This window comes from Tenrec ecaudatus, chromosome 14 (genome assembly GCF_050624435.1).
Source record: "Tenrec ecaudatus isolate mTenEca1 chromosome 14, mTenEca1.hap1, whole genome shotgun sequence".
Taxonomy (NCBI): domain Eukaryota; kingdom Metazoa; phylum Chordata; class Mammalia; order Afrosoricida; family Tenrecidae; genus Tenrec; species Tenrec ecaudatus.
This window is the reverse complement of record NC_134543.1, coordinates 116,356,193-116,368,844: the sequence shown is the minus strand read 5'-3', so window position 1 is coordinate 116,368,844 and position 12,652 is coordinate 116,356,193. Positions and strand designations below refer to the sequence as shown.

The 12,652-nt window shown below is 40.4% G+C and overlaps 1 pseudogene; it reads right to left on the bottom strand.

The window, feature by feature from the left end:
- Window positions 1–5,650: 5,650 nt before the first annotated feature.
- On the bottom strand, window positions 5,651–6,229 carry LOC142425518 (large ribosomal subunit protein uL6 pseudogene; annotated as a pseudogene).
- Between the last annotated feature and the right edge of the window lie 6,423 nt (window positions 6,230–12,652).

The window sequence follows — 12,652 nt, the reverse complement described above, 5'->3', positions numbered from 1 at the left end:
GGTGCTTTATACTGCACCCTGACTGGGTCATCTCTTCCTTGTGAACCTTCTCTAAGGGTATGTCCAATTGCCTACAGATGGGCTTTGGGTCTCCATTCCACACTCCCTCTCATTCACAATGATACGATTTTTTGCTCTGAGTCTTGACACCTCATGATCACACAGACTGGTGTGCTTCTTCCATGTGGACTTTGTTGTTTCTCAGCTAGATAGCTGCTTGTTTATCTACAAGCCCTTAAGACCCTAGATACTATATCTTTTGATAGTTCACCATCAGCTTTTTCACCACATTTCCTTATGCACCCATTTTGTCTTCAGCGATCGTTGTTGGGAAGGTATCACAGAATACCAGGTTATTATTACAAAGTGTTCTTGCATTGAGGAAGTGCTTGAGTGGAGACCCAATGTCCATCTGCTACCCTTATACTTAACATATAAATATATGTACATATATCTATTTCCCTATTATCATTTATAAATCTATTTGCATATGTACATGCCTGTATTTAGACTCTATAAAAACCCTTTGTCTCCTAGTTATTTCCTCTATTTCCTTTTACTTTCCTCTTGTCCCGTCTTCATTCAGTTTTCAGTAATTTCTCTTGATTACATGGCCCTTGATCAAGCTCTACCAGGTATCCTATGCCCGCCTGGCCATCAATTTTAGATCACTTGTTGTTCCCTTGTCCCTGGGTTTGTTAATCCCTACTTCCTTTACCCCCCAGAAAGGACAGTGATTTGATGATGTAGGAAAGGTGAAGAGAAAAAGGAGGGAGGTGCTGTCGACCATTCATACAGATGAGTTTGGAAGATGTTTCCAAGAATGGAATCACCGATTTGACAAATGTATTTAGTGTAACAGAGAGTACTTTGAAAATGATAAGTTTAAAAAAAAATAATTAATTAGATATATTTTGGGGGGGATCTGATTTTGAGGGACACCCCCTCATACATGGTAGTTTGCTTTCACAGGAATTCCCACCTTGGAGAGATTATGGAGCAGTCAGTATTGACTCATTGCCTATGGGTTTTGCAGTCCCTTGAGATGCACAAATAATTTGCATTCCTGCTAAAGGTTGGCAGTTTGAATCCATACAGCGGCACAGTAAGAGAAACGAGAACCTGTTCTATACAGATAACAGGCAACAAAGCCCTGTGGAGCATTTCTAGTGTGACATACTGGTGTGCCACGAATCAGAAGAGACTTGTAGTCAAAAGGTTTGGTTTAATCTGTCAATGGTGCAAATAGGTAACACCCTTGGCTGCTAAACAAAAAGGTTGGAAGTTCAAACCCACATAGAGGTGTCTCAAAAGTCCTGACCCTCTGCTGCCTTCATAAAAAGCCGCCACATCTCTCTGGAGAACAGCTGAACTTCAACACCCACGAGGTCACCATGAATCACACATGGATTCAGCAGCAACTGATTAACTGTTTCACAATCACCGTTCTACATGGGGCCTCTTTATGTTCCTCCACAGTCTAAGCACTAACAGGGAAAGTGAAAAATAAAAAGAGACTTGCAATATCATCATCAAAGGACAAAAGAACAAACAAAGTGAAGCGCAATCTCAAAACTATGCATCCATTCGATCACACGACATTTTCTTTAATAATTTGTTGTAACTTTGCAACTATGTAAAACAAATGCTAAATGTCCTTTCCCTAAACATCAGGTCAGCTTCTCAGGTCATCAATAGCAACCGCCCGTGTGTTCCATTTTGCAGCCACAACTTTCTGCTTGCTCACCAAAATACGTGTATGAGTATCCTTTGCTTACTAGCTATTTCTTTGCTTTGTATTATTTTTAACCAAAATGGAATTGTATTCCCTGTGTTATTTAATGCCTTGCCCTTTTCCTTTCGTAGTATTTTCCTGGTCATACCAAACTCAATTTTCTACTTATATATAACCATAGACAATAGGAAATACGAGATGCCATCCCTCAATTATATTTTTAGTCAGCCAATTAACGATTAACGTTTATTTTTTGCTTCTTTTTGCCAGGAACATAGTCAGTAATTTAAGCATTCCATGTGTATAGAGAGAAAACGTGATATTCTCTTTTCAAGGCCTGTAACGTTGTCACAAATAAGTATCAGGTCAGATTATTTTATTGGTCAGCTCTCCTACTCTTTTGCTTATGATATTTGATTTTGAACGAGGTATAAAAGAATGCCCAGACTATAATTGTATTTCTAGTTTTTATATATTTCATATTTGTATATTACAAGTATAACTCTGTATGTTCAAGTTTGTATGTGTTAGAATCACAATTTGTAAATTATATGTTTCTGTCATTGTTTAAATCTAGTTCTCCATGCAGTCCACTGTTTTCTTTCTATATTTAATTGTTACATTTTCAGGTATTCAGTTTATGACTAGGTTTCTTTATAAACACTATTTTATTATCATTTCATTTTCATATCACAATTCCTTTGTACCCTACTGAGTATATATAACACTAAATGTCAGTTTGATTTAAAAACAAGGCATTCTACACCCATAAATGATCAGTTTTAGAAACCCACAGGGGCAGTTCTACCCTATCCAAAAGGGTTACCACAGTCAGTAGTAGCTTGATTGCAGTGAGGTTTTTAAAATATTATTGTCTATTCTGACATTAATTTTCTTATTTGCTTTTCTGGAATATCTTTGACCATTATCTTTCTTTTCTGTAACAATGTTTGAGATAATTCACATAATTAACTTTTCTTATAATCATGCATTGATAAACTGAAGATGTGGACCATTTTCTTCCCCTAAAATATTTCTTCCTCTGGTGCTTTGAGACATGAACCCCCTTTCCTGGCAACCAGTACTCCAAAACCCGTCACAAACAAAATCACACAGTATACCATGTATTGTATCTAGCTTCTTTTACTCACCATGCCGCTTTTAGTATCTGTTGCTAATGATTCATTCTTTATTACTGAGTTGTTTATTCCATTTTGTGGATAAATGACAATTTGTTAATACATTCACCAATGAACATTTGGATTGTTTGCAACTTGGGTTTTTGTTAAACAAAGTTGCTCTTAGCATTTGTGCATAAGTCCTAATATGGACTGATACTTTCCTTTTTCGTCAATTAATCCTGAGGAGTAGTAAATATGAATTGGACCACAAAGAACATTATTTTGTAAAAAGTCTTAGTGTGCAGATTTACTTACAGTTCCCTTAGAAGTAAAATTGCTGGACTTTAAAGTAAAAGCATGTTCAGCTTTAAGAAACTATGTTTCCAAAGTTCTTTTCGTATTTTGAACTCTCATCAGCAATCTGTAAGCATTTCAAATGCCCACATCATTTCCAGGACTTGGTATGATCACTCTTTTTATTTTATTTATTTAGTATTTTTAGTCTTTTTAATTTTAGCTATTTTTTAAAGTCAAAGAGTAGGTTTCCTGAGAGCTACAGCTTTCTTGCTCAGATGACCTTGAAGACATGTCTTTATGGTAACTTCTCCCTGAACAATTAGCCAATGAACCAACATAGCAGCACAGTGTCATCCAGGTTGTAATATAAAAAGAATTAATATGAACATACACATCAACTTCCTCCATCCAAGTGTTTTGCCTTGAGGCAAAGCATAGGAGAGAAAAATCAGTACTACTCCTGCATTTGCCTACGGCACGCAGCCGCCCAGAGGCAGACCCACCCCACCGCACATCTATTTCTCTTCTTTCTCTGGAAGATTGTCAATGGGCTTCAGAGGGATTTTATTCATAATTCTTTAGTTTGTTTGTTTGATAACCTAATAATACTTGATAACCCAATTCTAATACACTAAAAGAAAGAAAACACCAAGTACAGAGCACTCCAAAACATTGCTTCTTTTTGCTTTGCTTTATATGTATTCCCTCCAATCAGGATTCTTGTTAGGGTTTTCTTACACCTCTGAAAGCCTTCTCCAATAGCTTTCTAAACTAGGTACTAATGGCATGCTGAATTCTTCATCACAAATAGTTCTACGTGGTGTTCCCTGATTTTCAGTACTGAGTACAAACCCAATAGCTGCAACGGTGCCCACTGCCACTCGGCCACTCCCGAAGCCCACCTTTCTCCAATCCTGCTCTAGACAGGGACTTCATCACCGAAAATGCTGCCACAGCCCATCCGTGTGCCCCCAGGAATTCCCAAGCTCCCAGGAAATGAAAAGTGGTCCTTCACCTTTCAGGGGGAAAAGGGAATAGGAATCTTAACCAAGCACTTCTTTTCCAATTCCTGGCCCTTTCTACCTCATCTCAATCACGCGACTCAGACAATCAATATGATTGTAGCCAACTATCCTGCTGTGGAGGTAACAGAAGCCAGAATTGACTCAGGCATATATCCCCAATGAGTTGTGGACCAAGTATTGGCATTTCATTTTCCCCCAAAGGAAGCTTGGGTGTCCATAAAATACTCAGTGACTCAGATCACACTGTGTGCCAAAGGCAGACGTGGGAATCAGAGTTACAGCCAACAACCAGCTCAGACTTGGCTGAGTTCCATCTCCAGCTTAGAGAGTGCGTTACCGCAAGGACACAACCGACAAGTTCAAATGCCTGGATGATAGAGCAGTGCAATGGAAAAACCTACCACACTTCTTCTCAAAATCTTTTCTTATAATTATAAAAATGTAGACAACAATGTATCAAGATGATATAACCAGTTACTACCACTCACCTAAAAAAAATACTAAGTGAAGGCCCCTGTATGTTCATCCTTATACCCACCTCCTTAGAGGTTATAATGCTCAGAATTAGATGTTTATCAAAGTAGCAAAAATATAAATGTGTGGATATATGCATACATATCTAATCATTGAGCATTCTTATAGCCATCCTACAACTGTCTGTCTGTCTGTCTCTCTCTCTCTCTCTCTCTCTCTATATATATATATATATATATATATATATATATATATATATGCAACTTGCTTGGTATTTTGTATTAGTGAGCTTTACCCACTGTTCTGTAATATTCTCTTTCATGAATATACCATAACCTATCATCTCTCCCACCAAAGGACATTGAAGTTGTTTTATTAGACGCATGGCCACTATAAATATTCTTTCATATGGTACTTAGACCTTCTGGAAGGAAGGTTTGCCCAGAATATGCAGGAGAGCCTTGGCGACTTCATGTGGTAGACTTTGAGCTGCAGACTGAAGATCGGTGGGTTAAGCCGGTCAGCTACTCTTCAGAAGAATCATGAGGCTATCGTCTTCCCATTAAAAGTCTCAGCAATTCTAAAGGAACTGCATCCTCTAAGGTTGCTACGAGTCAGAATCAATTCCAGAGCACTGAGTTGTTTTATAAAAGATCTATATATTCTTCTTGGACTTCTTCCAAGATAGATGTATTTATACTAAGTCTATGGTACTTTTGTTAATCAGTAATCTCATAATTCAAATGCATAAATTCTTCCATATTCTTTATTCAGTGCCCAACTTTCAGGTATGATCGGAGATAAGCATGGCTTCGAGGAAGCACAGTGAGAATGTTCCTGTATTTTCTTTCTGGATCAGAATACTTTGTGTTAATAAATTCTTCCCTTTCAGTAATTCTGTGATTTTTTTTCAATACATAAACTTTATTGGATTGGATCAAAGCATCACAGACAAGTCTAAAGGAATCATCTAGACTGTTGCTGGACACCTCCTAGAGCTACTCCTCAGCCTGCTGAACTGTTCCTTTTTCAGAAACATAGATACCATCCAAAAACTTTCGGAGATCCTTGTTTTTAACTGTCGTGGCTTGCTGAATTAAAGCAGCTGAATTTGATACAAGCTCAATGTCGTTTCCTTCAAGAATCAACTCATCTTTCTGGGCTTGAGAAACAGAACAGGCAACACCTGTCCTCATGCGAACCCTCCGGATGTATTTTTCACCCAAGAAGTTACGGATTTCAACAAGAGACTCATTCTCCTGAATAACCACGTTGACGGGGAAGTGGGCATACACAGACCTCATCTTGTATCGGAAGCCCAGTGTCCCGCCCTTGATCATGTTCTGTACATGACTACAGATCGTGCGGACTGTAGCCAGTTCCTTTCTATTTCCCCACCATTTGTCAACTCGAAGCCTCTTCTTCTTCTTCCCAAGGAGGCTGAGTTCTACGTTGATGTGATTGAAGTCCCTCCGCAGGGTTCCTCGGGGGCCCTTCACGATGACCGTGCGCCCTTTCAGGGAGATGTCCACATTCTCCGGAATGTCGACAGTTGGGTTGCTGAGAATGGTCTTCATTCTCGCAGTAGATGCGGCAAAGAGCGTGATTTTTTTTTTTATTTTACTGACATCACATTAAATCGGCAATTTTGGCATTCTCTAGAGTCTCAAATATCATTCCTTTCAAAGTTTGAGTTTGGGGACAAAAGAGTCTGGGGAGGCCAGACCGGAGGGTCTACAGGACCCAGTCAGAACAAGAGGGTCTATAAGGTAGTATCTCACAAAGAAAATTTTCATAAGCTAAGTCTTGTTGTCCTTAAAATATAACGTGCATGGTTTTGGTGGGGGGGAAACTCATCACAAATTCCCTGGCTGTTTTCTCATTGATATAGTATTCATTAAAAAAAACTTCATCAAAAATAAGTCCTTATAATCATACTGTGTCATCAGAAAAAATAAATCACGATTGCTCCTTTGGAATCTCCTACCACCACCCCCAAAAAGTCAATCTTGTGTGTTGACCTCTCTGCCTTATCTGAGGGTACTTCATAAGTTCATGGGAAAGTTCCATGATATTTTATTGCCATTGTCCACCAACTTTTTACGTCCATTCGTATTTAACTGGCCAAGTAGATCTCTTCAAATGCCGCTTTTGATTGGACTGTTTTTGAAGGTAACCTGCTGTGACTAAGGCAAATATACTAAGAAAGAACTTCTCTGCGGCCATCCAACTGATCACAGTGAAGTGCTTAAACACATTTTGTTTGGAATAAACAATATGAACTGAAGTCCTAGCAGCCTATACATCGACATATATATCATTTCATATATCAAATTTCTATACCTATGTAGGATTTCTTGCCATCCCTAATTCCATAACACTGGCTTTCTGTACCTGTACTAATATCAGTCTTGTTCTAAAGCTAAAGTAAATAAATCTTACCATGTGGTAGGTTTAGTGACCTAATCTGCTTCTTATTCAAAGTAATCTTGATTTTTTTCTTGTAGTTTAATACTTGCCTCTTTAACACACACACACACACACATACATACACGCACGCATGCGCGCGTGAAGAAATGCATTGGAGTTCATTTTGCTAGTTCCAAAACCAAACTCATTGCCATCAATTCGATGCTGAGTCATCGCCGCCCTACAGGACAGGCTAGAGCCGCCCCACGGGGTTTCTGAGACGGTCACTCTGTGTGGTGGGTAGAAAGCCCTGTCTTTTCCACAGAGCAGCTGGGGGTCTTGAACTGAATTGCAGCGTGTAACCACCATGCCCGATCACCACTTAGGTGAACATCATTCCATTAGCAATTGTTTTTATAGAGAAGAGTACAAGGTGTGCACGGTAGAAATGAGGCTAGGAGTTCACGAAAGGGAAAATACGGAGACTCCAATGGTCCCTCTCACGAGCAGCATCTCTTTGGCAGGTCTGACCCTACAGCAGTGGTTCACAACCTTCCCAATGCCGCGGCCCTTTAATGCTGTTCTTCATGTTGTGTTGACCCCCCAACCATAAAATGATTTTCGTTGCTACTTCATCACTGTCATTTTGCTACGGTTATGAATCGGGCAAGCCTTGTGAAAGGGTCGTTTGACCCCCAAAGGTGTCGCGACCCACAGGTTGCGAACCGCTGCCCAACAGAATAAAGTTCATCCCATTCTCCAGGAACAGGTCATGCCATCGTCTCTGTTTTAAGATGCTCCTCAATAGAAAGCCTCTCTCAAGAGACACACTGCATACAATACTGTAACTTCAGCTCAGATGCAATTTAGCAAATAAGAAAAACATTGGGGGCTGGGATGCTATTCTGGGTCATGACTGCCATCCTGCAAGTACCCTTTCTTGGGAATATTAATTTGCACATTTGTTTGAATATTAACTCTTCCAAAGACTATTTCATTAGCTAAACTATACTTATTCCTCTTTTCCTTTAGATTTCATAAACCTCCACAGCTAACAATTGGCTACTATTAAGTAAATATTAGCAGCAAAATATTCTTTCATAATTGGCACATTTCTTGCAGTGTCAGTTTCTGAAGGTTTCTTCTCTTAGCATGAATAAAAGTCTGGCAGAAATCATTATAATGAATAAAAGAACCATCATTCAGCACCTTCTCCATCTCCTCGCCAAAAAATTTTGAGCAAATTCAGTCATTACTCAGCAATAAACGTGTTTTTAAATGACCCTATAATCTTAGTATGAGCAATCGCTTTTGGACAGCCCTTTGGCTTATATACATTAATCTCCCTCTCTCTTGCCTGGGATTCTCTGCTTCCCCAAAGTACTCCCCCCCCCTTTCATAAAACCATATTAACTGTGGGCTACACTTTAAAGTGGCATCCATGGCTCAGATGAGTCCCAAATGACATCGTCAGTCTGCTGCAGCTGCAAGACTGTGCTCACTTCATTTCCGATTCTGCCAGTGCCCCTGCCTCCCAAGGGAATAAGCAGCCCATGCTAAAGGCACCTACCAGGCAGAGATCAAGCCAAGTTTTGCTCTCAGAGATGGCAATTGTTCGCTACCGCATTGTAAATGGATGTGGTTCTCTGGACTCTCACAGTTCGAACTGTTAGCTCCTAGAACCTCTCGGAGCCAGCCTGCCCCTCAGCCACTGTCTGGAGAGCATCGTGTGACTCAGAACTTCAAATGACAACACCTGTGAACTTATACTGCACTGTGCCTAGGAAAGTGTGAGGTTTCTTGAATAAAAATGGAGCCTTCTTTGTGAAACCCTCAAGCCTGCTCCCAGGCAATATGGAGAGGCAAATAACAGGCTAAGCACAGGGTCTCTCGGGGCTCACCGGATAGAATTCAAACGCTCAATTTGCTTTTTGCATTCAGCTTTGTTTCCTCATCTATTACAGGAGAATAAAAGCCAATCTCTTGGAGCTGTTTTAGACATTAATATAAGCATACCAACACATGCCACATTGATTCATAGTAAACTATGCAAGACTTTGTTCATTAGAAATGAGGATGTTCATGATGTTTTATAGGAAAAAGTTTAAGATCTTTTAAATAAACAAAGGGTTACCTAACAACTGTTAAAAATAATTTCAAGGCAGAATGCTTAAAAGAGGCTGGTAACAGGGGTGTTTATCCCCAGGCTAAAAAAGGAAGATGTGTTGTGTTTTAATTAGTTTATCTGGGAATGATTAAGCCCCTATATGGGTGGTGGTAGTCCCAATTTCAATTTTCCTTATTTTAGAATTGGGGTAGGAGTGGAGGAAATTCAGCTATTTAACAAAGTTATCTTCCTAGCATTATCTCATCAAATTACTTATGGATATATTTCAGTGAAGAAAATAAGGTATAATATACAAGCATTGGTTTTTGACAAAGCAAAAAAAAAAAAAAAAAGGCAATGATCATCAGATTGTCCATATCCTGTGGGTACAGTTTGCTTCTTCAATGGACTGATTTCCCAGTGCTCCAGAGCACCCAAACTGACATCTCTCTTTTAGAAGGCCCTAAATATAAATATCTCACTAAGCTGGAAAAAAAAATGACAAATATGTCAAGGAAAAACCCCAAACCAAGCCCACTGCTATTGAAACAATGTCAACTCATAGCATCCTATGGGACAGTAGAACTGAGTCTTAGGATTTCTGACACTGTCAGTCTTTATGGGAACAGAAAATTTCATCTTTCTCCCATAAAGCACTTGGTAGGGACTTAACCCACTGACTTTGATGTTAGCAATCCAAGGCTTACCATAGTATAACACCTGAGCTCCTTAAATCAATGGAACAATGAAAAAAATAAATGTTCACATTCACACCTTGCAGTTTTGCTCTCTGGCCACTAAAACTTAGCTTGTCCTTTATCTATGATTATACTTTTCTTGGTCTACTCTAAAAATTCTGCCACCATTGTGGTAGTTACATAATCTGGTGTCATTTTGGGACTTGAGAGCATTAAGAGTGAACGGATAGAGTCTAGTCTGTCAATCAGGTTGTAGCCAATGAGGTCTCTGTTGTGGGCATGGCCTTCCCCTGAGATTCTGCGAATTCCTGGATTTCCTCCTTGCAGGCGAGAGACAGACTCTCTCTTCCTCTCGGCTCACTCCCTAAGAGAAGCTATACTGACAAGACACAGGGCCCCACGCTGATAGACCCCGTGCCCTGGGAACTGGAGGAGCCACGTGGAGACCCCTGCCAGCCCTGAGATGCTTCTACCACCACTGGATGCACAAGACTTTGCACACATTGGCCTGTGATCTTCCTGCATTTGGCATCATTTCATGTGTTTCCTGAGTCTGAGGAGGACTCTATAGATTGGTATCAAACATATGGGCTACTCTTGGACTTATGGACTTGATCTGCACTGGACTGGGATGTTTTCTCAATATTCAATTGCTCTTGTATATAAACCTCTTTCTCATGTACATATGAGTATCTATGAATTTGTTCCTCTAGTCTACCTGGACTAACACAACCATCACATTCTCCAAGGAAATTCAGCTCACTTAAAAGTTCAGATGAGACTAAATTTGTAGCGGTCCTCTTGGCAGTTCTTATATTTTCACAGTAACTTGTACTGGCATAGTAGGTGAGGACTATTTTTCATCAAAACATGCACGAGGCCTTGTGTTTCCTCTGACATTTATATCAATTTATAACACATACAAGTGTAAGCTCTGAAAACTAATCCCCACGCCAAGGGCACACCAATGTTAAGGTTAATGTTATGTGCCCACTGAGGATAGGCCATGATTCTAAGGATGTAATTATCTTCCATTGTGGGATCTGGGGTAGGAGACGTTTTCTTGCTCAAATCTCTCATTTCCCAAGATAAAGTATTTTCTGACTTCTACTCTACCTGCCAACATCTCTCTAGAGTGCAAAAGTTTAAATAGGTCAAACTCACAGGTCACTCATCAAAACGGTGATCAAATACTCCAGATAGTGTGACTCCATCCTGGGTCTCCACACCACTATCCATAATTTATTCTAAGGTTTTCAACTGCCTGAGAAAGAAAACCTCTTAAGGGAGAGCCTGCTTTTCATATTGACTTATAACTGTCCTATGCACACCAGAACAAAACCCTGCACCAACCACACAATTGTTATGCTTGAGTACATTGTAGCCACTGTGTAAACCATCTTATCAAGGGTCTTCTTTTTGCTGATCTACTCCATATGATATCCTTTTCCAGGGACCGGTCTCTTCTGATAAATGTGCCCAAAGTTTATGAACTCTCACTATCCTTGATTCTAAGGAGCATTCTAGTTGTGCTTAGTCCAACCCAGGGCAAAAAGTCGATCTATCCCAGAGAGATACTCTTGGCCTGGTTAAGTAATAGATTCTCAATCCTATACCTCTATGAAGCATGGCATCCTAGGTAACTGCAATGAAATAGACCCTTCTCTTGGCATTAGGAGAAGTTTCAAGTTTCATATCCTTTTACTTTCTATGTTATTGGGTGCCCAGGTATATGGGGATGTAAGGTCCAACCTTACAACCCAGAAGGCGCTGAGGAGCAGTTGTGTAATTGAGGGACAATAATGAGACAGACCAAGCATGTAGGGTAATCCCCTTTCTATGAAACCAGAAACAAGAAAGAAAGCGAAGGTATTCTCCAACAGGCTGATACAGTCTTGGGACTAGCAAGCTCCGATAAGCACATAACCTGGTCGGCAGGTACTAGAGTTAACATGGTGACTTAACCTTAGATGCCCCTGAGCTGGCTTTAACCTTGCAGGTCCCTGGGCTGTCTCCAGGGGAACAATCTGTGATCAGTGTCAGAAGGGAGTTGGGTGCACTGATGGTGGGATAGACAATAGAACCGAAATCTCTGAGAGATTGCTTCCGGCCACAGAGCAAGCAGCCATGTACTCGTAAGAAGTACCCTGAAAGTCTCACTAAAGCGGTGGGGGTGGGGTGGGGGGTAGGGATGAGTTTTAGTCAGGACGATGTGACTGGGACTCATCTCACCATCTTCACACAAATGTGACGGCTTTCCTCCACCAGAGTCCCAGCCTTCTAGACTCGTTATTATGAGTGGAGAGATTTTTTTTTTCTGCATAAACACTCTTCCTGGTCCTTGGTTTCCCACCTGGGGGGAAGCAGCTATGTACTCATAAGACCATGTCAGCTTGACTTACTGTTTTGCTAAAAAAAAAAAAAAAATCAAAGAGTATCAGCCTTGTCCTCTCTCTCTCCGTTTCTCTGCCACCCCGAGTGCGGTGGTGCTCCGACTTCACCATGTCGTCTCATAAGACTTTCAGGATCAAGAGATTCCTGGCCAAGAAACAGAAGCAGAATCGGCCCATTCCCCAATGGATTCGAATGAAAACCGGTAATAAAATCAGGTACAACTCCAAGAGAAGACATTGGAGAAGAACCAAGCTGGGGCTGTAAGGAGCCCCCTGAAGGGTGGCACACATGGCTTCATTTCCCAGGCTCAAATTTTGTCCCCATCTGATGACTTGAACTTCTATTGGCAAATAATCTGGTTTATTCCTTGGTTTTTTGCTTCCTAATCAAGT